Genomic DNA, 26,365 nt, shown 5'->3' with positions numbered 1-26,365 from the left:
TTATTTGATGGAAATGGGAAAACATTTTCAATTAATGGTTGGTATTGGGGCAAAGAGAGTAGAACAGTATAATTGAAAAATGACTGTTGTTTTTTCTTGGGACAGTCCTATCAAGTTTAAGTGTTCAATCGCTTTATCCACATGTTAGTTTATTGTGAATAAAAAGAAAGGTTGTACTTAGTGCACAAAACTCCCACTTTTGCATGGTTTGGGAGAGGCGATTGGTAGGCAATTGTGAATGGTGTAGCTAAGAAAAAATGTTTATTGTGAATGATTTTCATTTCTTACATGAGAGGTTTCCTGATTTCTTATTTGTTATTGTTTTATCGATAACTCCAATGGAGTTATTGATGTGTTGCTATTTGTTGTGCTTTTTTCTCAATAAGATTATAGACTTCTAGCAAACCAGGAAAGAGAGAAAAAGGAAAAAACCCTATTCTTAATGATGATTGTTCTCTATAGCTGGTCAAAATTTCAAAGCCGCCACAAGGCCCACAACTCTATCTTCTTGGCACTCGAAGGCTCGAGTCAGTGACATATCCATAAGGTTCTTCTATTAACATAGAAAAAATTTAGACCCTTCTTTTATGCAACCTTGCCACAACACTGAGTTGACGAGTCTTGGAGAAAAAAAAATTGGTGAATTTATGCAATAAAAAAAAAATCTAATAACAAAAACAAATTCACAATTTTTACTATAATTCTTCCTTGCGATGAATTATAAATAGTAAAAAAAAAATGTCGGTCAATAAAAAAGTGAGAAACAACTAACCACAATATGTCACATAAGAAAGTTGTGGATTTACTTGTCACAAGAGCAATGCTATTATCCACAACATTTTTACAACAAACTCTAAATGACGGGTTATTACTGGTTGTTATTGTTGGGAACAAAAAGTAATCTCAGTAGTAGATTTAAATGTGAACGAGTAACAACTAATTACCTATAATTTGTTGTAAAAATATTATGTACATACCTTTTCACTAGTGACAAACAACCAGCATAGTATGCTCTATTGTGAAAAATTTTGGGTCCTAAAATTACTCAAAAACATATATTTAATCACAAGAGGTGCTATGTCTATAATATTTTTACAACAAATCATATGTGATTAGTTGTTTAAATTCAAATTTAAATGTAACACTAAAAATTCTTTTTTGCACTAATAATAAAAACCGATAATAATATGACGTTTAAAATTTGTTATAAAAATATTATATGCATATAATTTCTCCAAAATTATAACCTCAAAGCACTCGTGTGCGTGACAGAGAAAAAGCGGTCGGGTCCGTGAAAGCAATATTCATATGACACACCCCCGTCCCCCCGTGTCATAAAATCCCGCTCTCCTCTTTCAGGGCTTAACAGCTAGCAGCGGTCAGGTTCAGTGAAAGGAATATTCATATGACACACCCCAGTCCCCCATGTCATAAAACCCCACTCTCCTCTTTCAGGGCTTAACAGCTAGCAATCTCTCTCTCTAACACATGGCCGCCGTTTTCTCAACCCTCAAGTTCTCCCCCACACCCACAACTTTCATTTCCCCACTAAATCCCATAACTCCACACCACCACCACTCTCCTCTTCATTTCTCTCCAAAACACTCATTCCCTTTCACCTTAAAAAAAACCGCCATCTCCTGTTCCCACCCCCAACAAACCCCATCAAACTTCACTCCGACACCCACACCTTCCCCCCGCCGCCGACCCAATTACATCCCCAACCGCATCTCGGACCCCAACTACGTCCGCATCTTCGACACCACTCTCCGCGACGGCGAGCAATCTCCCGGCGTCTCTCTAACCTCCAAGGAAAAACTCCACATAGCCCGGCAGCTAGCCAAGCTCGGTGTCGATATCATCGAGGCTGGCTTCCCGGCCGCCTCCAACGGCGATTTCGAGGCCGTGAAGACCATTGCCAAGGAGGTTGGCAATGCTGTCGATGCCGATGGGTACGTTCCGGTCATCTGTGGCCTCTCTCGGTGCAATGAGAAAGATATTCGGAGAGCCTGGGAAGCTGTCAAGTACGCTAAAAGACCCAGGATTCAAACCTTCATTGCCACAAGTGCTATTCACATGGAATTCAAGTTGGGAAAGACTAAAGAACAGGTCATTGAGATTGCAAGGAGTATGGTGACTTTTGCAAGGAGCTTGGGCTGTGATGACGTCCAGTTTGGCCCCGAAGATGCTGGGAGGTTTGCTTTTCAGCTTGCTTTTTCAGTTTTCTGAAATGGGTTTGTGAAAAAAAAGTAAAATTTTAAAATGCTAAGATTTGTGTTTATGACTAATTCTATAGTTGGTCATTGGCTTTTTTTTTTTCTTTTTTTTTGGGTAAATGCAATTTTAGCACTTATATTTTGGTTTTTTTCTATTTTGGTCCATACATTTTCATTTTATCATATTTAGTCCTTAAACCAATTAACACGTAATATTTAAGTCTTTATCGTCACCTAACTAACAGAAAAAGCTGACGTGGCTGACGGCACATTAAAATAATAATTAAAAATTTTATTTTGACATTAAAAAATGCCACATCAGCATCTAAATTACTTTTAATTAAATAAAAAAAATTAAAAACAAAATGAATTGAGATCTAAGAACATAAGAACTTGTTCTTCAATGTTCTTCTTAAATTAAGAAATAAACTTAGCAACGACATCAAACCTAGAATCAAAGAGCAAACCCAGAATTAAAGAACATGAGCATCAAAGAACATGAACATCAACAAATCAAAGAGCACAAGAGCAAACACAGGAAAACCCACATGAAACCACACCAACCAAACCATCCAAAGAATAGAAACCCAGTAAAACACCCAACTCATCCACTCCCAAACCAAACCATAATCAAAGAAATTTTGAATACCATAACAAGTTAATAACTTAAAAAATAAAAAGAAATTTCAAAATGCGAAATTCCCAACAAACGCCAAAACCAAATCTCCAGCAAACCCTAAACCTCAAATGTCTAGAAACGATCACCGATCAGACCAACAACAACAACAAACCCTGCAATCCCAACCAACCAACCAACCCAGTCGAACCCAGCACCACCAACATCTCTTTCTCTAAACCCAGATCTGATTAAACCCAGTCAAACCCACCAACGATCACCAATTAAAGTCGAAGAGAAAGCCCAGATCCAAGCAAACCCAGTCGAACCCAGAACCCACCATCTCTTTCTCTAAACCCAGATCCAAAGAGAAAGCCGAAGAAGTAAACAAAAACCGAGCCGGCGAGCCAAAGCTTGGGATCGTGAAGCAAGGTCTCGCCTTTCACGATCTTCTTGATCGCGAAAGGGATCCAAACCAAGGTCGCAACCATGATGAAGCCCAATTGCTTGGTGGAGAGGAACGGAGGCCAGTGAATTAGACCAACGTTGAGCTTAGTCTTGGCCTGGACGAAATCGACCATCGACTCGGCGAGTCGCAAGAAATCGCCCTGGTCCATCTACTATGATTGCTTCGAGGACTGGTGCGAAGTGACGAGGCGGATTGGGCGAGGAGAGAGAATTTGCAGTAGAGGGTTTTGAGTTGGAGCTCCGACTTGTCATGGAGCTGGGTGGCGTCAAAGAAGATGAGGAGGTAGTAGGGTCTTGGGCTTTTTGTGGAGGTGAGGTAGAGATTCTGAGTTTTTTTTGTGTGTTTGTTTCTGAAGAAAAATTCTGGGTTTTTTGTGTGTTTGATTTTGAGTGTTTTTTTGGTGTCAAGTTTTGTTTTTTAATTTATTTTCTTTATTGGTTTAAATTATTTGACATGGCTTTTTATAAAAAAATTAAAATGCTGACTTGGCATATAAAAATGTCAAATAATATTTTTTAATAATATTTTAATTGCCACATCAGCGCCACGCCAGCTAATAGGGTGTTCTGTCTGCCACCTCAGTTTTTCCTGCTAGTTGGTTGACGATAAGGACTTAAATGTCATGCGTTAATTGGTTTAGGGACTAAAAGTGGTAAAAATAAAATATAGGGACTAAAATGGAAAAAGTGCAAAATGTAGGGACCAAAAATGCATTTACGTTTTTTTTTTTTTTTTTTTTTTTTTTTTTTTTTGTTTTGGGTGCCTAAATACACCGTTGGTCCTTAAATTTTAGGTTGTTTAACCCATGAGTATTTTAGTCCCTAGCAAACTTAAAGTGATTGCTTTTAGTCCCTCACATGACCTGTCATAACTAATGTGTCATCATTCCATAAGGACTAAAAGTAATCACTTTAAGTTTGCTAGGACTAAATCCAATCACTTTAAGTTTCTTAGGGACTAAAAATGATAACTTTAAATTTGTTAGGGACTAAAAGAGATTACTTTAAACTTCAAGGACTAACATTGCTGATGGGCTAAATTTTAGGAACTAACAATGTATTTTGGCATTTATTCTTTACTAGTTGCATACCTATGCGTTGCGCGTGATAATTTTTTTAGGATGGTTTCATTAAATATTTTATTAATACTATAATTTTAGTTATTAACCATTAGTTTTTAAGTTAACAAAAACCTTAAATATACCTTTTTTACTACTACTCGATAATGATAGTGGTTAATTAATTTTATATTTTTTTTAGTGATCTCATTTGTAACGCTTCTCACCATTATCATATATTTACTAATTGATGATTTGCATAACAAAGACGATAAATGAGAGGTAGCATTGTTTATTAGATTTTCAAAAGTAATAGTATATGAAAATTATATATATATATATATATATATATATATTATAAATAAGGTTAAATGAAACGTCAAAAAATGGATTTTTAAAATTTCTAACTTTATTTCTTATATAATTTCTACTACTATCAGAGAACATCTCTTTTTTACTTATGATTAATATGGTTTCCATAGTTAGAGTTTGATTAGTTTTAAATTTAAAATTAGTACAATGATTGTATTTTATTGTTGATTGTTGATTTAATTTTTTAAGTGATTTTAACGATTTATGTTACTACACTATAAAGTTTTTAATGTTCTCCACACAGTAATCTCTATTTTATTTTTTACTTCTCCTTACAACTTCTTTGTTTTTCAATCAACAATTACTAATTGACGTTTGTTTTTTTTTTTCTATATCAATTCTTTATTATTTTGTATTGGTTTTTTTTCTATACCATCTCTCTCTCTCTCTCTCTCTCTCTCCATTGGCAACCTATCATTTTCCAAAATTTTATGATGATTCTATGACATTAAATATGCATTATTAGTTTTTTTTTTTTTTTAATTTATTGTTTCTAACTTGATTTGTTTTGTATTTCATTCTTCCCTTGATGCATTGGGTGTGAGAATGAGTGTTTTCCTAGCATTACTCCATTTAATGTGGACAATTTTATTTATTTAATTTAGGCAAAATATTATATTTTAAATTTTATAAAATAAAAAAGGAGTGGAAATATAAATAATTTAATGATATAGATGGGGGATATGGCTGAATTTAAATGATAAATAAAATAATATGAGGAAAAAAATAAAAATAAAATACATAACAATAAACAATAACTTATCCAAATAATTCTATGTAATATAATAATAGTACATTCTTATATACTATTTTTAATTATTTATAATGCAATATGATAATATTTAACAATTAAAGTCATAAAAAAAAAAAAAAAAATCTTAAAACACAAAACTAAATCCCATCAACCAAAATAGAGTTCCAAAGAATACAAAACTTTATCAAGCTAAAATAGAGATGTAAGAAAAATAAAAATAAAAATCTACCAAAAAATTAAGGGAGAAAGAATGGGAAATAACCAATTTTTTGTGATAGAAAATTATGTAAAGAATGGAAGAGTGAATGACAAATTTATATTAAGAGGATGATAATAAAAAGAAACAAAATAAAGGAAGATAAAAGGAAAGAGGAAGAGTGATATCAAGGTAGAATGTTTGGGGAGATGAAAAGGTAAAGAGAAGGAGAAAGGTTGGAGAAAGTGTAAATGTTAAAAAAAATGAGTACAATTTGATGAGCACAATTTTCTTTTATTTGAATTTAAGTAAAATATTACATTTTTTATTTTTTAAAACAACAAGAGAGAGAAAATATAAATAATTTAATGATAAGGAGGATGTGATTGAATTTCAATATTGAGTAAAATAGAAGAGAAGAAAAAAATAAGAAAAATTAAAAGATATAACAATAAATTATCCAAATTACGCTACGTAATTTAATACTATTTTATTTTTATCTACTATCTTAAATTTTTTATAATGTAATCGGATAAAATTTAACAGTCAAAGAGCGAAATAATAATAATAATAACTTAAAACACAAAACTAAATTGTATCACCTAAATTAGAGTTCTTAAAAACACAAAAATATATCAACCTAAAGTGGAGATGCAATAAAAAATAAAAATCCACCAAAACATTGAGAGAGAGAGAGAGAGAGAACTATGCAAAGAATCGAAAAGAGTAACAAATTTATAGTAAGAGGGAAGGGATAAGAAGAGACAAATAAAGGAAGATGAAAGGAAAATGAATTGTAATATTAAAGTAAAGGGTAGGAAGGAGATGAAAAGGTAAGAGAAGAAGAAAAGTTGAAGAAAGTGTAAATATTTAAAAAATAAGTGAATGTAAAAAAAACTATAGGAAAATTGTAAATAAAAAAGAAATATATATAGATGTTAAAACCGACAAAGATGAATATGTAAAGTCAATAATTTATTTTTATATATATATTTTTGGTAAAAAATAGGAATAAATAATAATTGTGGCAAATGACGTGGCGATGAGGTGTCGCAATAGGAGCTCAACAGTAATAAATACCACGCTCTAGCTTTTAATAATATATAGATATAAGAAATGTGTGTGTGAAAAAGTATGTAAAAATATGTATGTATAAACGTTTTGATTCTACAGAGGCCAGAGCATGGAATGCTCTCTCTCTTGCAAGGAAAAGGAGGAACTTGGTCGTAGCACAAAAAAGGTTAAAAATGTGAGCCATGCTAGCTTTGGTGAAGGCCATAGCTCTGGCCCTGCGTCACCGAGACGTGATGGAGGATCGTGGAATCCAAATGTGTCGTTTAGAGATAAACTATTGGGGGAGATTCCAGGGGCATTCTCACAAGCCTTTAACTTCGAGGATGGAATGGATGATGATGCTGAGTCGGATGAGGAGGTGGAAACGCTTCGGCAAGGGCTGTTAGCTGTAAAAATCCCTAGTGAACTCAAATAGAGAATTCGTAAGCCTTGGGCAAGCGCTTTTATCATGAAAGTTTATGGTCCGACTGTGGGGCTTAACTTCATTCAAGCTAGGCTCCTGGCTCTATGGAAACCGGCAAGGAGGTTAGATTGTGTTGACTTGGGTCATGGCTTCTTCCTCACAAGGTTGTCTTTAGGCAAAGACTATGAAAATGTTTTGAGGAAAGGTCCATGGTTTATCAAAGACCATTTTCTTTCTATTAGACCATGGGAATCGGATTTTAAGCCCGCTTTAGCAAGTGTATCATCCATTGCTGTTTGGATTAGACTAAACGAGCTCCCCATCGAATACTATAATGTAGAGGCGCTGCAACTTATTAGGAAAGCCATTGGGAATGTCCTTCGAGTTGACACTTTTACGGCATCGGAAACTAGAGGGAGGTTTGCAAGGTTGTGTGTGCAAATGGATGTGGAGAAGCCTCTGGCTACTGCAATTATGATAGGGAGGCTTGATCAGCAGATTTGCTATGAAGGAATTCAAAAAATGTGTTTCGAGTGTGGTTGTTTAGGACATAGAAAGGAGCATTGCCCTCATATTGTTCGGCAAGGATCGTCAGCCTCAGAGGCTGGATCAAAGGAGGGTGGTGAGATGTTCTCTAGTTCACGCTTTGCGCATGTCCCTGACGAAGCAAGGAGCGGGGAGGGGACTAGTGGCGTACTACATGATTCTGAGCAAAGTACAGAGCAAGTGGATGTGCGTGAGAGTATGTACGGGCCTTGGATTGTGGTAGCTCGAAGGAAGAATAGTACAAAACCATTGAGGAGTGGTGGGACATCGCCTTGTCAAAGAAGTGGGGTTAGCATAAAAAATACTGAATATGTGGATAAGGGGAGCTCGGATCGGGCTGCTGTGTTGGATGGGGTAACTAGAGAGACAAAGAGAAAGTTGGCTCCGCAAAAGTTTTTAGATAAGGCCCAAATTGCCCCACTCTGATGTTGAAAAGTAATGATACAAGCCACACTATAGATCGGCCCATATCAGCTCAAAATTCTCTAAGGCTTTCATCAGTTAAAGGGAAGAAAGGGGCAGCTCATAGTAGAGTCATCAATGGAGATTAAGGTAGCACCGTTGGGGTGCTAAGCTTAAATCGCATTGGCCCTAATCATTCTCAGGTGAGTGCCGATCTGGTTAGGAATGATGGGCAATGCATCAGCTATGTTGGGTAGTGCCGATCCGACGGTATTGATGGCATTCAGTTCACTGTCGGCACGGGGTCAATGAGGAGTGAATCGAGAGAGCTGGGTTTTTATCATGGCCAAGGTGCGAGTAAGGCAGAATCAAATATTGGAGTTTTTCAACCTTCTACTCAAGAAATTTTGGAGAGTGAGCAGGCCAGTGTGGGAAAAGGCGTTAATCACAGGGGGTTTTTCTTGGCGATGATTCTGTCATCATTGGAGACATGCAAGTGGCTGGGGGGGCTTCTACCTCAGATATCTCAAACTTCTATGCTATGCAGTGTGAAGCTAAGGAAGGTTGTGAGACAGAGGAGATGGAGCTTGAAGCAATAGGTGCACTTGAGGATTCTCAGTGTTAATTGTACCTCTATTACTCAATAATCTCTGATGAATGTTATTATTTGGAATTGCAGAGGTGCTTTGAAGCCCTCCTTTAAGATTCGTGTAGGTGAGCTGGTGCAAAGTCACAATCCAACTATACTGGTTGTTATGGAAACTCGTGTTGGGGGAGATAAAGCTAGAGAGATCACAGATTCGTTGCCTTTTGATGGAGCTTTCCATACCGAAACCATTGGTTATGCAAGGGGTCTGTGGGTTTTGTAGAATGCTGCCAGAGTTGAAATGGCCTTGCTCTCAAGTACTGAACAGGAAATTCATGCGGAGGTAAAGGTACATTTTACAAACGATAGCTGGTTATTATCTGCTGTGTATGCTAGTCCTAGGTGTGCCGAAAGGCAAGTTTTGTGGAAGAATCTGATGAGAGTTGCTGGATTGCATAATTTGCCCTGGGTGATAGTAGGAGATTTTAATGAACCCCTCCTTAGTGAGGATAAATTTGGGGGCAAGTCGGTGAGTGTCAATAGGTCCTTACTTTTTAAAGAGTGTTTGGATAGGTGTAATACGATGGATATTGGGTTTGCGGGACCCCGTTTCACTTAGACTAATAGAAGGGAGGTTCAAGCGTTGATTCAGGAGAGAATTGATAGATATTTTGTGAATCCGAGTTGTTGTGTGATATACCCTGATGCTAGAGTAATTCATTTGACTCGGTGTCATTCGAACCATTGTCCAGTGCTTCTGGAGATGCAGCTGAGAGCCCAATATGGGAGGATTAGACCTTTTCGGTTTCAGACTGGTTGGTTGTTGAATCCTTCTTTTTTTCCTATTGTGCACCAAGCATGGGAGAGGAATAGTAGGCTGGTTGATGCTATTAATTTTTTTACTCAGGAAGCTAAGGAGTGGAATAAAAATCATTTTGGGAATTTTTTCACTGGAAAAAAGAAATTGATGTCAAGGCTAAATGGTATTCAAAGAGCTCTTACTTTTAGGCCTTCAGATTTTCTTGTGAAGTTGGAAAATGAGCTTCTTAGGGAGCTGGACATTGTGTTGAATCAGGAGAAGTTGTGGGCTTTGAAGTCAAGGGTGAATTGGATGATTCAGGGTGACCATAATACAAATTTTTACCATGTTTTGACTTTGATTAGAAGGAAGAGGAACCATATTATGGCTATCAAAAATGCAGTTGGGGATTGGATTCATGAGGAGGGGGAGATAAAGGACTTTATTAGGTGTGGTTTTGAACGGGTCTTCCTGTCATCTTTTTCTTGTGTGCCTAGAATGGATCCCACTATCTCTCAGTGGCAGTTTAGGCTCTCGGATTCGAAGAAGGAGAGTATCAGTGGGGGGGCTTTTGAAGTAGAGATTAAGGCAGCCCTTTGGTCTTTGAAACCTTTTAAAACCCCGGGGCCGGATGGGCTTCATGCGGGTTTCTTCCAAAAGTTTTGGTACACTGTGGGGAATTCCGTTATTGAAGAGGTTCAAAAGATTTTTGCAGGTAGGAGAGTGCCGAAGGTTTTAAATTGTACTCACATTGCCATGATTCCAAAAATTCAGGGTCCTGAAACTTTGGGTAATTATAGACCTATTAGTTTGTGTAACACGATGTATAAAGTGATTACTAAAATTATTGTGGCAAGGTTGTGGCCTTACTTGGATAAACTCATTTCACCAATGCAAACGACTTTTGTTCCGAGAAGGAAAGGGATTGATAATATTATTATTGCTCAGGAGATCATTCATGGCCTTGGGAAGAAGAAGAGAAGGACTGGCTATATGGCTCTTAAGATAGATTTGGAGAAAGCTTATGATAAGCTAGAATGGAGTTTCATTAGAGATATGCTTATTCGGGTAAATCTCCCAATGGATATTATTGACCTCATAATGAGTTGTGTGTCAACAGTGTCTACATCTATTTTATTCAATGGAGAAGCCCTTGATCCGATTTTCCCCTCTAAAGGTATAAGGCAGGGAGACCTGATCTCTCCGTACTTGTTCATCCTTTGTATGGACTATCTTGGGCAGCTTATTGAAGAGAAGTGTAGTGGGAATCTTTGGCAGCCAATGAAAGCATCTCAGAGTGGCCCTGCGTTCTCGCATTTGTTCTTTGCAAATGATTTGATTCTCTTTGCCAAAGTAGATGGGGTGAATAGTGTAGCCATTAGAGATGTTTTGGATACCTTTTGTAGCGTTTCTGGACAAACGGTGAGTGAAGCTAAGTCGAGGGTGTACTTTTCTCCAAATGTGGATAGGGATACTAGAGAGTCACTTTGTGATATATTGGGTTTTGCTTCAACGCCGTTTCTTGGGAAGTAGTTGGGTTTTCTGCTAAAACAGTCGGGTTTTTCCTCGCATGATTATGACTTTATTTTGGATGGAGTGAAGCAGAAATTAGCTGGGTGGAAGGCAAATTTTTTATCCTTGGCTGGCCGAAGGGTGCTCATTTAATCATCACCAGATGATGTCCCGCGCAATGCGCGGATACTTTATAATTTCATTTTCAAATAATTTATAACTAATTTTTATGACCCATATAAAATATCTAATCTTGTGGTATAATATTTACATAAGTAGCTTCAATTATCTTATTTATTAAAAAAGAGGAAAATAAAAAAGAAACATAAATTACTAAGCATAACATAATGTCATAATCTATGGCCAAATGCTCTAAGAAATTGTCCTTTGGCACCAAGCCCAAGTCTTCTACTTGGAACTCTCACTGTGTATTTCTCCAGAATTTATAGAATACATACCAGGAACTAATACCCTAAAAATGTCCCATACATAAGGGACATTTTTGCCACCATGAATTTTCAATCCAAGTGTTGCAAATATGTCATCAGTTATAAAAGCATTGCCTATGTAGTAATCAAACACCGTAGTTAAGCCCTAAAAGAAAATTTAAAAAAGGAGATTGTGAATTTTCATTCATAGATCAACTTGGTTGCAATCATGATCCAAGTTGGAGAACTAATAGATTCATAAATAATTTCACATAGTCAAGAAAAGCAACAGTTGTGACAAAATTTGATAGTAATATTTTCAAAAATACTCAAAGAATGTCATATGCTAAGTTAATTATTGGAATTGGTTCATAGTCTATAACTATAATAATAATATAAAAAATTAAAGAATCAGTAGTTACACTAATTTTTTAGGTTGCTTGACAAAACTTAAGAGGATAAAAAACTAAATGAAGTGAGATAGGCATGCCAAGAGGATAAAAAATTAATTTTATAACCTTCTGTGGATAGGCATGCCAACCCTCCATCTTGAGCAACACTTGATGCACAACTAATTGAAATGAGATAGGTGCAAGCAATGCAATCTTTGGGAATTTGTTTGAGTCTTTAGGGACCATGATCCAACCAGGGTAAAATAAATAATAAATAAAAAAGTTCAAAGATTGAAAGGATAAGAACTAAGATTAATCATTTTAGTTTATAAAATATTTAGGATCCTTTTGGTAAGAGATTTTTAGTAATGTTGTTTAAGTTTTGTGAAAATATGTGTAGGTGAAAAAGTGCGTGGAAATACGTATTGTGGTATTTAAACAACAGTTTTCGTTGTTTAAACACCATTACCAAACAGGGCCTTAAAGAGCATAAGTATTAATAACAAAATTGATAATATGCATTTGGCAAGCTCTAACATACCTAGAACAAAAAATTATGAAAATTTCTTAGGCAACCGTAAAACACATGAAAATTTTGAGTAGGGAAGAGAGTAGGCAGTAAAAAATAGATAAAAGGCATAAAACAAAAGGAATTTTTTTTCCTTATGGCGAAGGGCTCCAAAAATTTGGCTAAGAGATGAAATCTTTTTACTTAAGACCAACTATAACATTATTTATGTTGGGTTCTACTTCTTGCAAAATAATGACCAACTGTTAATACACTACTTAACCTCACCTACAATAGCCATACATAATAGAAGCTTGACACTTAGCTTGGGGTTTTTTGGCAGTTATGGTGTGTAGTTATATATGATTTTGCAGTATTGGTTCTTACTCCATTGCTATTCATAGTGATTATAGAGTCCTCTAACTCTGCGAATTGGTTCTTCTTGGTTTGGAGATTACTATTTATTTTAGGTCCATAAAGGTATTCTATTAGGGAAAGCCACTTTCAGAAGCTCAGAAGTATCATAACTCATTCATTTGATTTGTGGGATTTGGCTGAACCACCAGATATAAATTTACCTTGAATAACCTACCATCAGAAAATCTTGTGGCTTCTTCAACATCCAACAAAAGTCATGAACACATACGCTTCTGCATATGTTGTATTAAATACACTACCTTAGACTTCTAGTTATGTACCTACACTTATCTTACATGACTAATGTCAGGGACCCAAGATCTCTGCCAACTACCTAGAGCCTTGGACAACTCTACCTGCACAAAAATAAATAAAAAATTAAAAAAATAACTTGAGCCTTTACTTTCATCTTGACACTGAAGTATTTGTTCCTCAAATTTTATATGTCATGAGTAGATTATGTGTTAGGCTTCAATCCTCGATCTGTGGGATCCATTTGTATTTACAAAAATCTGGATATGGATTAACAGATTAACAGAAATTGTGTTTCTTTGTTTCAAAAAAAAAAATGTTTCTTTCTAATTTCGTTTTTAAAGAATTTACCTACACCATAAAAAATTTATAAAATAAAAAACCCCGAATGCAGGTTCTCTTATTACCTTGATAGAATGAAAGGTCGACCGTTTGGCTTGAGGCTGATCTTCTAGGTCGGACCTATATTCCTGGAATCATTCCAAATATTAAAAGACCACATAGAAACCCAAAATTCAAATTCATTTAATTTTGAAAATTTGCAGCAAAAATCTTTGAGATGATACAGGTAATAATCTTTTTTCTTTTTCTTTTTTTGTCTCTAAAAAAGGAGATGAGAAAGAGAAAGAGCATAACAATTTAGTTGTAGAGAAACAGAGTGAGAGATTTAGGGACCTGTTGAAATTGATGGCATGCCAAGCATGGAGAACATCTCCGTAGTGGAATTGAGGCCCTTTGAAGTCATTCGCGAAATCCTTTAAGATTGAGATTCAACCACATAGTTCAGGAAAGATTGGTTTTTTAGTTGTCTGACCAAATGTATAGGAAACAGAGAAGATTGAGATGGAAATGAGAAGGGTCAGAACTTAGAATTGCAAGAGGTAAAAATAATTCAGCTTGTGTAATTAAGGAGCCGTTTGGGTTTCGTAAGAGACATACTTGAAAGTTTAAACGTTATTTTATAATCAATTGAGAAACTTTAAACGTGATTTTGATCTTTTATTGTCAATTGAGAGAGAGGAGTGGGGAGTAATAACAGATAAGGTGTAATAAATTCCAACCAAAAAAAAAAAAAAAGGAAAAAAAGAAAAAAAAGAATAAGAAGAAGAGGCAGGATAGCTTAAAAAAAAGAGCTAACTATAGAAGGCGCCATGTGGCAGGACCTCATGCTCTCCTACATGAGGTCTCTGCTTTTATATATATATATATATATATATATATATTGATTAGCTGCTATCCCTTCGTACATCATGTAGTGCTCTTACCTTTCGGGAAGGGTTTTGGATGGGCTAGATAGAGTAAATAGGAATTTCCTTTGGGGGAGTACAGAATCAGCCAAGAAAATCCATTGGGTTGGTTGGGAGAAGGTGACAAAGCCTAAGGAGGAAGGGGGTGTGGGGTTGCAAACAGCCAAAGGGAGGAACGTGGCTCTTCTAAACAAACTTAATTGGAGGTTTCATACGGAAGGGGAGGCTCCGTGGGTGAGAGTTTTGAAGATGAAATATTGCAGCCAAAGAAGAAGAGAAGCTACAAATGCGGATACACTCCTTTGCTCTTCAACTTGGGCAGCTATGAAGAAAGGGGTGGACACCTTTAATAAGGGAAGTAGATGGTTGGTGACAAAAAACAGTAACCTAAAGATTTGGCACAACAATTGGACGAATGGGGGGCCCCTTAGGAAGCTGATTCAAGGTCCTATTTCCCAAGAAGCCAATGGTTTGGAAGTTAAAGACATTATGCTTGATGTGGGCTGGGATTGGAAGAAACTTACTTTTGAATTAACTGATGAAATCAAGGGGATGATTAGTGCAATTCCTATTTCGACCTTGGGTGGTGGCTTGGACAAATTGACTTGGGCCGGATCTCTTAAGGGGGTTTTTGATGTCAAAAGTGCTTATGGGATTGTTATGGAGTCTACCAATACTAATACCTTTTCAGCTAGTTGGATTTGGAAGGCAGATTTGCTTCCAAAAATTAAAATGTTTCTTTGGTTGTGTGCCCATAATAGTATTGGTGTCAAATATTGTTTAGGGAAAAGAGGAGTGGTCCAAGATGAGGTTTGTCCTTTTTGCTGCAATGGTGTTGAAACCATTCTTCATGCCTTGAGAGATTGCATCCACCTGAAGCAAGTGTGGAATCAGCTAGGGGTAAATGCTTCTAATTTTGACTTTTGGCACTATAACTTGATAGATTGGTTGTCACTTATTGCTAGATCCAATGATAAGCTGCATGATACAAGTCTTCCATGGAAAGTGGTTTTTCCTTTTGCTATTTGGAACATTTGGAAGAGTAGGAATGCTTTCATTTTTAATGGGAAAGCTAGGAGTCCAAAGCTGGTTGTGGATATTGTGTACCAAGCTAAAGAGTATCTTCACTGTGTGGCAACTCCAAGACTGGGAAATCGTAGAATCACTAGATATATTCGGTGGGAGAGACCTGAGCAAGGTTGGAAGAAATTAAACACGGATGGGGCTTGCATGGGGCTTCACAGGCTGGCTGGTTGTGGGGTTTGGTAAGGAGTGCAGATGGGCAGTGGGTTGCTGGGTTCAGTAAGCGGATTGGGGTCACTTCCAATTTTGCGGCTGAGTTGTGGGGACTGCGTGAAGGCCTTTAGCTTTGTTGCAACTTAAATATTAGTTGTCTTGAAGTTGAGATGGATGCCAAGTCCATCGTTGATGTTGTAGGGAATCCAGATTATGTTAATAACATTATCTCCCCTATCTTGGATGATTGCAGACAGTTGATAAATAGATTCCAACAGGTTCGTATTAAGCACAGCTTCCGGCAAGCAAATCAGTGTGCTAATGGTTTAGCGGAGAAAAGCTTAAGGATGACTACTGATTTTCTTATTTATGATAGTCCTTCTGTGGACATTTTAGATGTTTTTGAGGGTGACCTCAATGGAATGGGATGTATTCCGTTAGGATATGTCCTGGCTCTTCTTTTGTTGCTTAGTTTTTTGTTCTTTAATGTTATCGTCTTTCACCAAAAAAAAATATAGATATAGATTAGATTAGAAAACCTAACAATCTTTTGTTTCTTTGAATCTACCAGATCTGATAAGGAGTTCCTTTATGAAATATTGAGTGAAGTTATAAAGGCTGGTGCGACAACTCTAAACATACCTGACACTGTGGGCATTACTGTGCCAACTGAATTTGGGAAATTGATTTCTGATATAACGGCCAATACCCCTGGAATCGAAAATGTTATTGTTTCAACTCACTGCCACGATGATCTCGGGCTTTCTACTGCTAACACTGTATCGGTATGTCCATCTTTTCTTTTGCTCTGTTTATTCATCAGGAAAAATAAAAAATAAAAAATTGCACTCATTTTTTTGTTTTATCTGTTCAGGGGGCATGTGCTGGTGCGAGGCAGCTGGAAGTGACAATCAATGGCATTGGTGAAAGAGCTGGGAATGCTTCACTAGAGGAGGTGAGTACTGAATCATGTGAGGTTCTGCAGAAAATGAATATCTAATTCTATGTGGCAAGGATACTTGTAACAGGGAGACACATAAACTTATCCAATACTCCTAGCTAAATATATGATATTTTAGAATTGTGCATATTTAACTAGAGATTAAGATTAGATTTGTCACTGAATATATAAAATGGGTTCAAGATACTTTGTTTTTATTGGTAAGTTACACTTGCAAATAAATGGTTGGCGATGAAGCCATGATCTCACCCTCAACCTTGCTCTTACAAAGGAAGGAGGTGTCATTTGAGTTAGAGTTCATTAGCTAAATTTTGACTAACTTTTAAATTAGGGGTTCTTGAATGATAGAATTATTATTCCAAAGAACTATAGAATATCAAAAAATTTAACAAAAAATTGACATCGATATGAAACATTGTATTTATTTATTGGTGTGTCCTCTTGCCACATATGTATAATCTCTTTCCGTATCCTGAATTTGTTTCTATGCTTCCTATGTGTGAATGCTATTACAAATAATTTATGAGAACATGATTCTTGTCATATGCTAACCTAACACCAAATTATAATTGGTCATTAAATGAGGTTACTTTCATTCCCATTAAAAAGGCCTTGCATATGACCATTAGCGTCTCCCATTGTGACCTTAAGTAATTACTATCCTTCAGATGCCTCCAATATTATTATTGTGTGCCATAGAACATATGCTACTCACATATGTCTGAAGATATTATAGGGACTTACAAGGCTTCCGGGCATCCATATTCACTTAGATCAATGTCATCAAAAAGTAATTCAAAATCAAATGCATCTTGTTTCTGATCCTGATTTCTGTATGTCCATCTTTATAAGTCTCTCTCTCTCTCTCTCCCTTGTTCTTCAAAAAATTCTCACTAATTAAAGTATACAAGCATTTTGGATGCTGTTGTCAGTTAGAAATTTGATGCAGGAGATTTTAAGATCAACGAAAAAGAAAAGAAGGCCCATTAGTTCATTGTTTTTTATTTATCTTATTTATGTTTTACTTATCATTATGTCATTAGTATTTTAAAAGGCCATATGACTTTTAATGAAGTTGGTTTGTCAGGATTAACTTGTTATATGTAAGATAAAGGGTTAGGATACTAGGGTTACTAAAGGCTATCATAAATAGCCTCTTTTGAGTCATTGTAGGCAACCTCCTCTTATTTGTGATTTGAATGTTTGTTGAGTTCTCTGAGCCTTGCAATTGATATTTGATTGCTCCAACTTCAATCTTATTATCTTTTTCTTTGCCTTAATCTTGTTTGTTGTTGGAATTTCTCCTTGAAGCCTTCTCCTACACTAGATCTAGGTTCTCCTCACCATCATCAAGTGGTATCAGAGCGAAATATTCTAGATCTAAGCCACATAATTTAGATTAGAGTCTAAGGTTGCAACTTTTTAGCTATGGTTGGTCATGTTAGAGGTCTTGGGGGTGGAAAAAATCAAGACCAACAGATGAAGATGGATGAGATAAGGCGTATGATTGAAAATTTGTTGTGAGTTGTACAAGTCCTTAAGCAATGAGACCGGTGGGAACCAGTACAGAGATTCCAAAAGGCGACTGCACAGGCCAGAAGTTAGTCTCAAGGATGGGAACGATAATAAAAAATGAAAGCTCCTTTCATGATGTTCGAACCATAGAACATTTAAAATAAATAAATAAAACTTCATTGAAGAAAAGAGAAACACAAAGAACCAAAGCACACAGGCAGTGTGCTAAGGATCAGCAAAAAACAAACTACAAAGCATGAAAATTACAACAATCAAGCAAATTAGCTAAAGAAACAAAAGTAAAAGGCCCTGAGGCATTTGTCCACTCAAATAAAGTTTGGAGGAAAAGTAGCTTCAAGTTATAGATTGATCTCTCACTTCCTTCAAACGTACAAGCATTCTGTTCCTGCCAGATAACCCATGAGACAATGAGGGATCATGGCCCAAATCGCTGCAGATCTATGCTTGTTGAACTTACTAGGCCAGCTAGCTAAAAGATCCACAACCCCAGTTAAAATTCTCAAATTATCCACAGTTAAAATCCTCCCCAAAGCAGCTGACCAAAGGAAGAAACTAACCTTTATTGGTACTTTTGGCTTCCATATGGTATTCCAAGGAAAAGAGAGTTGGGTATTAGAATGTAGGACCCTATAATAGGATCAAACATAAAAAATCTGCTTGGAAGAAGGTTTCAAATAGAGCTGATTTGCTGTATTACTTCTCATCAAACCAGAATATATCAAATCTAAGAAGGTTGCAATCAATTCCAACTCCCAATCTTGTGCTGGACGAACAAAACTGAGATTCTAGTAATAACTATCCCTTGAGGGAGACAACAATTTTGCCACTGAAGCATCCTTGTTACAAGCAATGCTATACAATTCTTGGAAGTTATCCTTTAAAGAGAAGCCCCCATACATTCTTTTCCAACTGGCCAAGCATCTATCCATTTTCTCAAGCACGACATTCCATATAATAGTTGCTTTAAAAGTGGAGCCGAAAGGGAGAACCATATATGGGAGGATCAGTTAATGTGTGCACTTGAATTAAAGGATGAAACTTTTGAAGGAGTTGTGCCGTAGATTGGGATTCTCCACTAATTTATGAAGATTATCATGAAGAGTATAAATCAAGGAGACAAGATTTGGCTTCATGAAGATAGAAGGTCTTTTTTCTTTTTCTTTTTTAAGTAAAAATTTTATTAGAAAAGGAAAAGGAAAGACAAAGGATATAGACTAGCCCAATTCAAAGAATAGAACTCAAAAGGAAAGAGAATAAAATTAACCAAAGACATTGAGGGGGTGCTGCCTAGAGCATACATCCAATCAAACAATGTCTGCAAAAATGAGCTCATTGATGACATAGGCAGGACATTTGATGCCATCAAAGACCTGTCTCTTTCTTTCAAACCACATACATGACGCACAAGGCTCGCCACTCCTTGGCTCCTCTATGGCATTGAAACTGACCTCCCAACATTCCAACAGTTCAAACACAAAATTTGATAACTTTTCTGATCTTAGTGTAGAATGGACCTTGATATGTTTTCTGTCGCCCTGTATGCCATCTTGCATTCTTTATTAGCCAATGAAACTAAGCTGTATAAGATTATGCAAACTTGTTATGGTTTCTAACCAGGTCTTGTTTTTGGCATCTTTCATCCTTTTAAAATAAATAGTTTAAGCCAATGAGCTATAACTGAAGTGGAACTCCCCATCCCCCCCACCTTCTATTTTTTTATTTTTTTATTTATTTAAGAAAGGGTTCAATTATAAGGTTGTGGCTTCATGAAAGATTTTTTCACAGCTAATTTCTTCATATTCTTCTATATTGTTTCATTGTTCTCTTTGCCATTGATTACCCTTTTGTTGTTAAAAGTGCTTAAACATACTTCTGAAATATGCAGGTTGTAATGATCTTAAAATGCCATGAAGGGGATGTCTTGGGAGGTCTTTATACTGGAATTAATACACGGTACATTTATATGACAAGCAAGATGGTAATTTCTTCACTGTACAAATTACACCTATTTTTTCATTGTTGGTTGAATGCACTTTTGATACTCAAGGCATAATTGTTTAGGTTGAGGAGTACACTGGGTTGCATGTGCAGCCACACAAAGCTATTGTTGGTCCTAATGCTTTTGTTCATGAAAGTGGTATCCATCAGGTACTTATCACTTGTTATCTCTGTGACTGCACCCTATCTGTTATAGCTCATTTTGAAGAGTTGGTAGGAAGTGGCTAGAAAAGCAATCTATTATCTATCAAGGTTTGCACATGATTGGAAAACAAAATTGATTTAGAAATCTGAAGCACTTTACTTTTTATATTGAACAACTGAAATAGAATTTATGAGGAGGCCTCTTTATGGCTCTATGTGTTTTTTTTTTTTTTTTTTTTTTATTTTTAAAAGGAGGGGCATTAGAGGTTGATATAGTTATAGTAGGACTAGCTTTTGGGGGGTTAGTAGTCATACAGATGGATTTAGGTGGATAATTAAGGGATTTGAAACTCTGCTACCTGTATGGAAACCAGTAAGTAGGTCAATTAATTTTACAACTGCATACTGGGTACGGCTGTATGTGAAATTAGTAAACTCATATTAGGTTTTTTAGAGGCTTCTGAATTTTTATTGCCAACCCTACAAGACAGGTTATTAAACGCCTGGTCAAACTCTTACTCAGTCAAGTGTGTGTCTATCTTGATGTAACTCTTTGTCAATGCTCCACCCTATAATAACTTTTTTTTTTTGTTGATAAGTAAGAGTAATTTATTAAAAAATTTAACAATAACCTATAATAACTTTTTACTGGATTTATATGTTGAAAATTCAATTGTTTGATTAAATGTTCTGTTTATGATTAACAAGCATGCAAAATATTGTGTTAATTGAATCTTATTTACCATCCAATTGACGATAGCTAATTTGTTGAGGATTCATAGCCAACCCAAAATTTTTGGGACTAAAGCTTTGTTGTTATTGTTGGATATGATTTACTATTCAATCCATAAACTCATGTTTTGTGTATGATTTTAATGACAAAAAATTAAAATTTAATCTAATATATATCTTTTAGATGAGATAGTTATTGATCTATGACGATCATTTTGACAATAAAGCCTTTTGTTTGTAGGATGGAATGCTTAAGCACAAAGGCACATATGAAATAATAGCTCCTAAAGATATTGGTTACGAGCGATCCAATGAAGCTGGTATTGTCCTCGGGAAACTTAGGTATTGCTGTGTTTCATTATGGAAATTTTTTATTTGTATCAGCCATAGTTCATGTATTTCAACTTCACTGGATCCCACTAAGAGAGATAATTTTGTCATGCCCACCAAATTTTGTTACCATTCTGAGACTATGGTGGATTTCTTCCTTTCAAGTTTTGTAACAGCATAACTTGTCAAAAAAAAGTTTTATAACAGCATAAATTAGATTGGGGGAACTAAACAAATATTCCAACTGCTCATCTTTTATCTGACAAATTTGCCTCTGATCTAGTATCTGCTTTTGGATTAGCTTAGCGTCGACCCTGTCTAAATAATAAATAAATGATCCTCAACTATCAATCACTTGCTCCATTAGCAGAAATAGACATTAATTCTTAATATTTTCTGCTTTTTTTTTCTTTTCTTTTTTCATAATGTAGTAAAGTACTTTTATTTATGTTGGTTGTTATAGTTATGTCCATGAGTGTATCATGTATGTGGGCAAATGTTATTGAGAATTTTTATTTTTAATATGAAATGACTATTTTAATATAAATTTTTTTGGTTCATAAATTTTGCTGGCACAGTGGACGCCATGCCTTGAGAAAGCGACTTGAAGAGGTACTCTGCTGTTTGCACCATCGTGCTTGGTTTTTGGTTTATAATATTCTTTTTCTTTGTGGTTAAGCATTTACACTTCAATCTTCCTCTTGTTTCAGCTTGGTTATAAGCTTGACAATGAACGACTTGAGAATATATTTTGGCATTTCAAAGCAGTAGCTGGTCAGAAAAAGGTGAGTAGGAGAAAGGGGTCTTTATTTTTATTTTTTAAAAGTATATTTGAGTTATGGTTTGAGCTCTGTCTTTTACGCATTTCTGTTTATAACTTCTCTGACTCAAATAGAAGAAATCTGAATTTGAGTCAATTTTAGAAATAATAGTAATTGATAAGAAAAATCAGCACTGCATGGTGCAGTTTCCTACATGCAATTAAGCAATAAAAGAAAAAGGAAAAAAACTTATATTTTATGTTATTGACGAGTTAGACATGCACCCAATGAATTTTAAATTCATGACCTCACCTTCCCAGTCCACCAATTGGAAGGAGGGAGTGAAGTGCCATTTGAGTTAGAGCTCATTGGCAGAAGGATAAGAAAAGTACAACATACTCAAACTTATAATCAGTTAATTGGCAGATTCTAACAGAGGAACATAGTTTGATTTCTAGTTTCCTGCATAGTAAGACAAACTTGCATACATGTTTTGTGATGAAAGGAAAATGAAACTGTTGCTATTTATCATTTAAGGACTAGATTTTAGTCATTTTACTGCACTTCTTATTGACCATACTACCCACTCTTAATTGTGGGTTGAGGCCAAGCAAAGCTGAAATGGGTCAAACATGTGGAAATGGGTTACAAGGCTTTGTGAATGAAGTAGATTCTGATATGGCTTTATTTGCAAGGCAGAAAGTTGCTGAAGTGTACAGTGTGTTGCAAAATTCTGGATTGCAACAATTTTGAAGGTTTTGGTTGTTAGATTAAGCTTAGGGCAGACTGAATGCAAGGATTGATAAACAGGTTTTTAAGTTCAAAAATTGGTTAGAAGTTCTGTCTAAGGTTTTATTAACTTTAATGTAGAGGAATTACAAGATATATAGGCCTCAAACCTACTTGCTTAAGTATCATAGCTAATGCGAGGTGTCATGCCACAACTACTTGGCAGCTTGGAAAATTCTTTGAATTACTCTCTTTTAATTTACTGCGTGTAGCTATAGGCTTGTGGATAATTTTATTTGTAGTGGAACTGTGCCAAATGCTGAATAAGATAACTAATCACCAAACCAGGACACGAGACCCATGTCTAGATAACTTATTAATTACCAAAACTATCCATTTATTCTTCAATTTTCAAGGAGTTCCTTCGGGCCAGAGATTTTAGAAGAGTCAAATTTAAACAAAACCATCTGCATATTGAAGTACAAAGATCCAACGTAAGATTCAAAAGTAAGTAAATTAGACCATGCTAGATACCAAGTGTGCCTCACATTGATCTTGGATGTATGTGTGTGTGTGTATATATAGACACACATACATACATATTTTGATAAATAAAAATAACATAGACTCTTGGAATTTGGATCATATTACCTGATTCTTTGGGTTTCAATTGATAGCGTAGTGGTAATGGCATCCTCCATGGGCTGTGGTGTCTCATGAGTCATGTTTGTCATTTGAACCCCACCTCCCCCCCTCCCCTTCTATCTACCTATCTTTGAAAAAATAAAAAATAAATTGATCCTTTGTTGAACCCATTGAAGTTGGCATCATGTTTAGGTAATGAAATCTTTAGTGTACTAGCTTAGGTCTGGTGTGTGCCTGTTAGTGTGGGTCTGTCATAGACTCAAGTATTAGATGACAAATTACCAAGTTGTTCTCTCTGGAAATGGAAAAATTTAAAAACATTAACGCTTTATTTGTTTTGATTGAAAATCTCGTGAAAAGATAGTTTTCCGTGTTTTCTAGTGTTTGGTAGCATAAAAAAAATGAGTCAAAGAAAAACTATCATTGGTGAACGTAAAAAGTATGGCTTATTTTTAGAGATTGTTTTCCACTAAATTTTTTTGGAAAATAACTCTATCTCACAAGCTAAATAAGGGAAGTTAGGAGATTGTTTTTCAACTCTAACTACCAAACATAGGAAAATGAGATAATTTTATAGAAAATACTTTTTGTAAAATGACTCATTTTCTAGAAAATATCATTGCTGAAATAAAAAGAGGTAAGGGAGTGTTTGGTTTATGTTTTCAAACAACTATTTTCAGTTTTTAAACAACATTACACATATTTCCACACACTTTTTCACCCACACATATTTCCACAAATGTTTTCGAATAACAATTTTCAGTTTTTAAACACATATACCAAACGGGCCCTTAAGTCTTTTTATTGTTGAAACTTGAAATATAATTTGAGTTCTTTGTAGATAACTGTTTAGACATGTTTACATGTACCTGGCATCCTTGTTTCTGGTTCCTTATTTATCCGCACTCTTAATTTTTTGCCAATGTCCCAGAGAGTTACTGATGCTGACCTGAGAGCATTGGTATCTGATGAAGTTTGGCAGCCAAAAGTTGTTTGGAAACTTCTTGATCTGAGGGTAAATCCAGAATTTACTTTTCAAATTTTCTGTTCATTGTCTAATTTGGCTTGATGGCATTCCCTTCAATTGACATGAACATTATACACAGGTTACTTGCGGAACTCTGGGTCTTTCTACAGCAACCGCTAAACTCATTGATGCTGATGGAACAGAGCATGTTGCTTGTTCTGTTGGAACAGGGCCAGTAGATTCAGCTTACAAGGCTGTTGATCTCATTGTGAAGGTTTGAGATGAAAGTTAAAAAATTCATATTATCCATAAGTTTATTTTAATTATTTATAATTATGTGAGGACTCATAGACAGCACTTAAATGCGGTTACATCTCTCTAGCCTGTAGTATGGGTGCAGGGGGAAACAATAGGATTAAGAATTAAGAATCCAATGATGATCTTTCTCCTGAAGAACCTAAATTTATGGTATTCAAATAGTTGATTGTCTTGGGGTCAGTTTCAGCTTATTTTGTTTATTTGACTATGTACTATTTTTTCAAAGTCTCACTTTTATCTAGGTACAGCTGTATTTTTGTTTATAAAAATTGAATAAACCAATTAAAAGAGGCTCATCAAAATCGACCCTTATACTCTCATATAGATCCAAGTTCTTGCTTTGACAAGTTTGTGGTATACATGGGATTGATGCTAGTTAAGATAAGTAAGCTAAAAGAGAAATCATTTTGAGGAATGTATTTTGAATCTTGAATTGTTAGCAATTTATAAACCAAAAATGGTCAAGGGATATACAAGTGACAAAAGCTTAAAATTGGACTTCTCTCCTTATGTAGAAAACTGTTTGTATAGAATAAACTTGAGTATCTTATGATGCTGATCAATTTTCATATTTTAAATTTTATCTTTGCTGAGGTTGTTCTCAATAATCTAGCATGAGTTGTGTTGTTAAGGATTCTACTTTATCCCTTGTACTCAGGAACCTGTAACCCTTCTTGAGTACTTCACGAGGTTAGTCACAGAAGGCATTGATGCAATTGCTGCCACCCCTGTTCTAATACGTGGGGAAACAGTCAGACATCTATTCATGCCTATACTGGAGAAACAGTACATCGGACATTTAGGTATGGCTTATTATATATATATATATATGTGTGTGTGTGCGCGCGCGCATGTGTGTGTGGATCAAGTTACTCTTGGCGTAACTTTAAGCAATGTTGCATCTCCTAATAAAATTTTAAATTGATAGTTTGAAAATCCTATCATTGGATTACATGTTCTTTATATTTTTAATTCCAATGTCAAATTTTGTTTCAATCAAATGTTGTTTACTATTCAATCCATAAACTCATATTTATGCATATTTTTATAGTTGAGATAGTTATTGATTTATGATCATCTTGAAAATTTGCAATTATGGATGTTATAAATAGAAAACATAATCCAACGGCAGATGTCAAAAAAAATATTTGAATGATATACATTGCTTAAAATTATGTGTAACATGATCCCAACCATATATATTGTTTTTCTTTTTAGTTGGCATATTTGATTCTTTAAAGTCCAGATTCATAGAACATAAAATCTGCCTTGTTTTTGTGCCAGTGGAAACGGTGCAGAAATGGATATCGTTGTTTCTAGTGTCAAGGCCTATATTGGGGCATTAAATAAGATGTTAGGCTTCAAGGAAAAGCCCCCAGTTAAGACTCCAGCCTAAACAACCACCGTGTCTATTTGAGGAGCTATGGGAAGTCATCATATTTGCATGATGCCTAGCAATCAAATTGCCCGGATCATGGGTCTGTGATTTCTTGTTGATTGTACAAAGGTGGGATTATGTATTCTGTTTTAACTTATGGCTGTTTCATTGTTATGAACAAGTTTCTGTTGGATATATTTCAACAATTTACTTTTGTGATAAAGCAAAAGGAAAAATACACAAATCTAAGAATAAGCAATAACACAAATAGATGTAATAGGCAAAAGCAATAAACAAATACTGAATATATATATAAGAAGAAATCTGCAAATAAATTAAAAACTCACAGATCAAATGCGTGAAGGAAGAATGATTCAGATCAAG

General features: G+C 35.4%; 1 pseudogene; it reads left to right on the top strand.

The window, feature by feature from the left end:
• The first annotated feature begins 1,452 nt into the window (after nt 1-1,452).
• Nucleotides 1,453-26,154, top strand: LOC115962742 (annotated as a pseudogene).
• Nucleotides 26,155-26,365: the final 211 nt, after the last annotated feature.

Source organism: Quercus lobata, chromosome 10 (assembly GCF_001633185.2).
Source record: "Quercus lobata isolate SW786 chromosome 10, ValleyOak3.0 Primary Assembly, whole genome shotgun sequence".
NCBI classification, from domain to species: Eukaryota; Viridiplantae; Streptophyta; class Magnoliopsida; order Fagales; family Fagaceae; genus Quercus; species Quercus lobata.
This window is presented reverse-complemented; position numbering and strand designations above follow the sequence as displayed.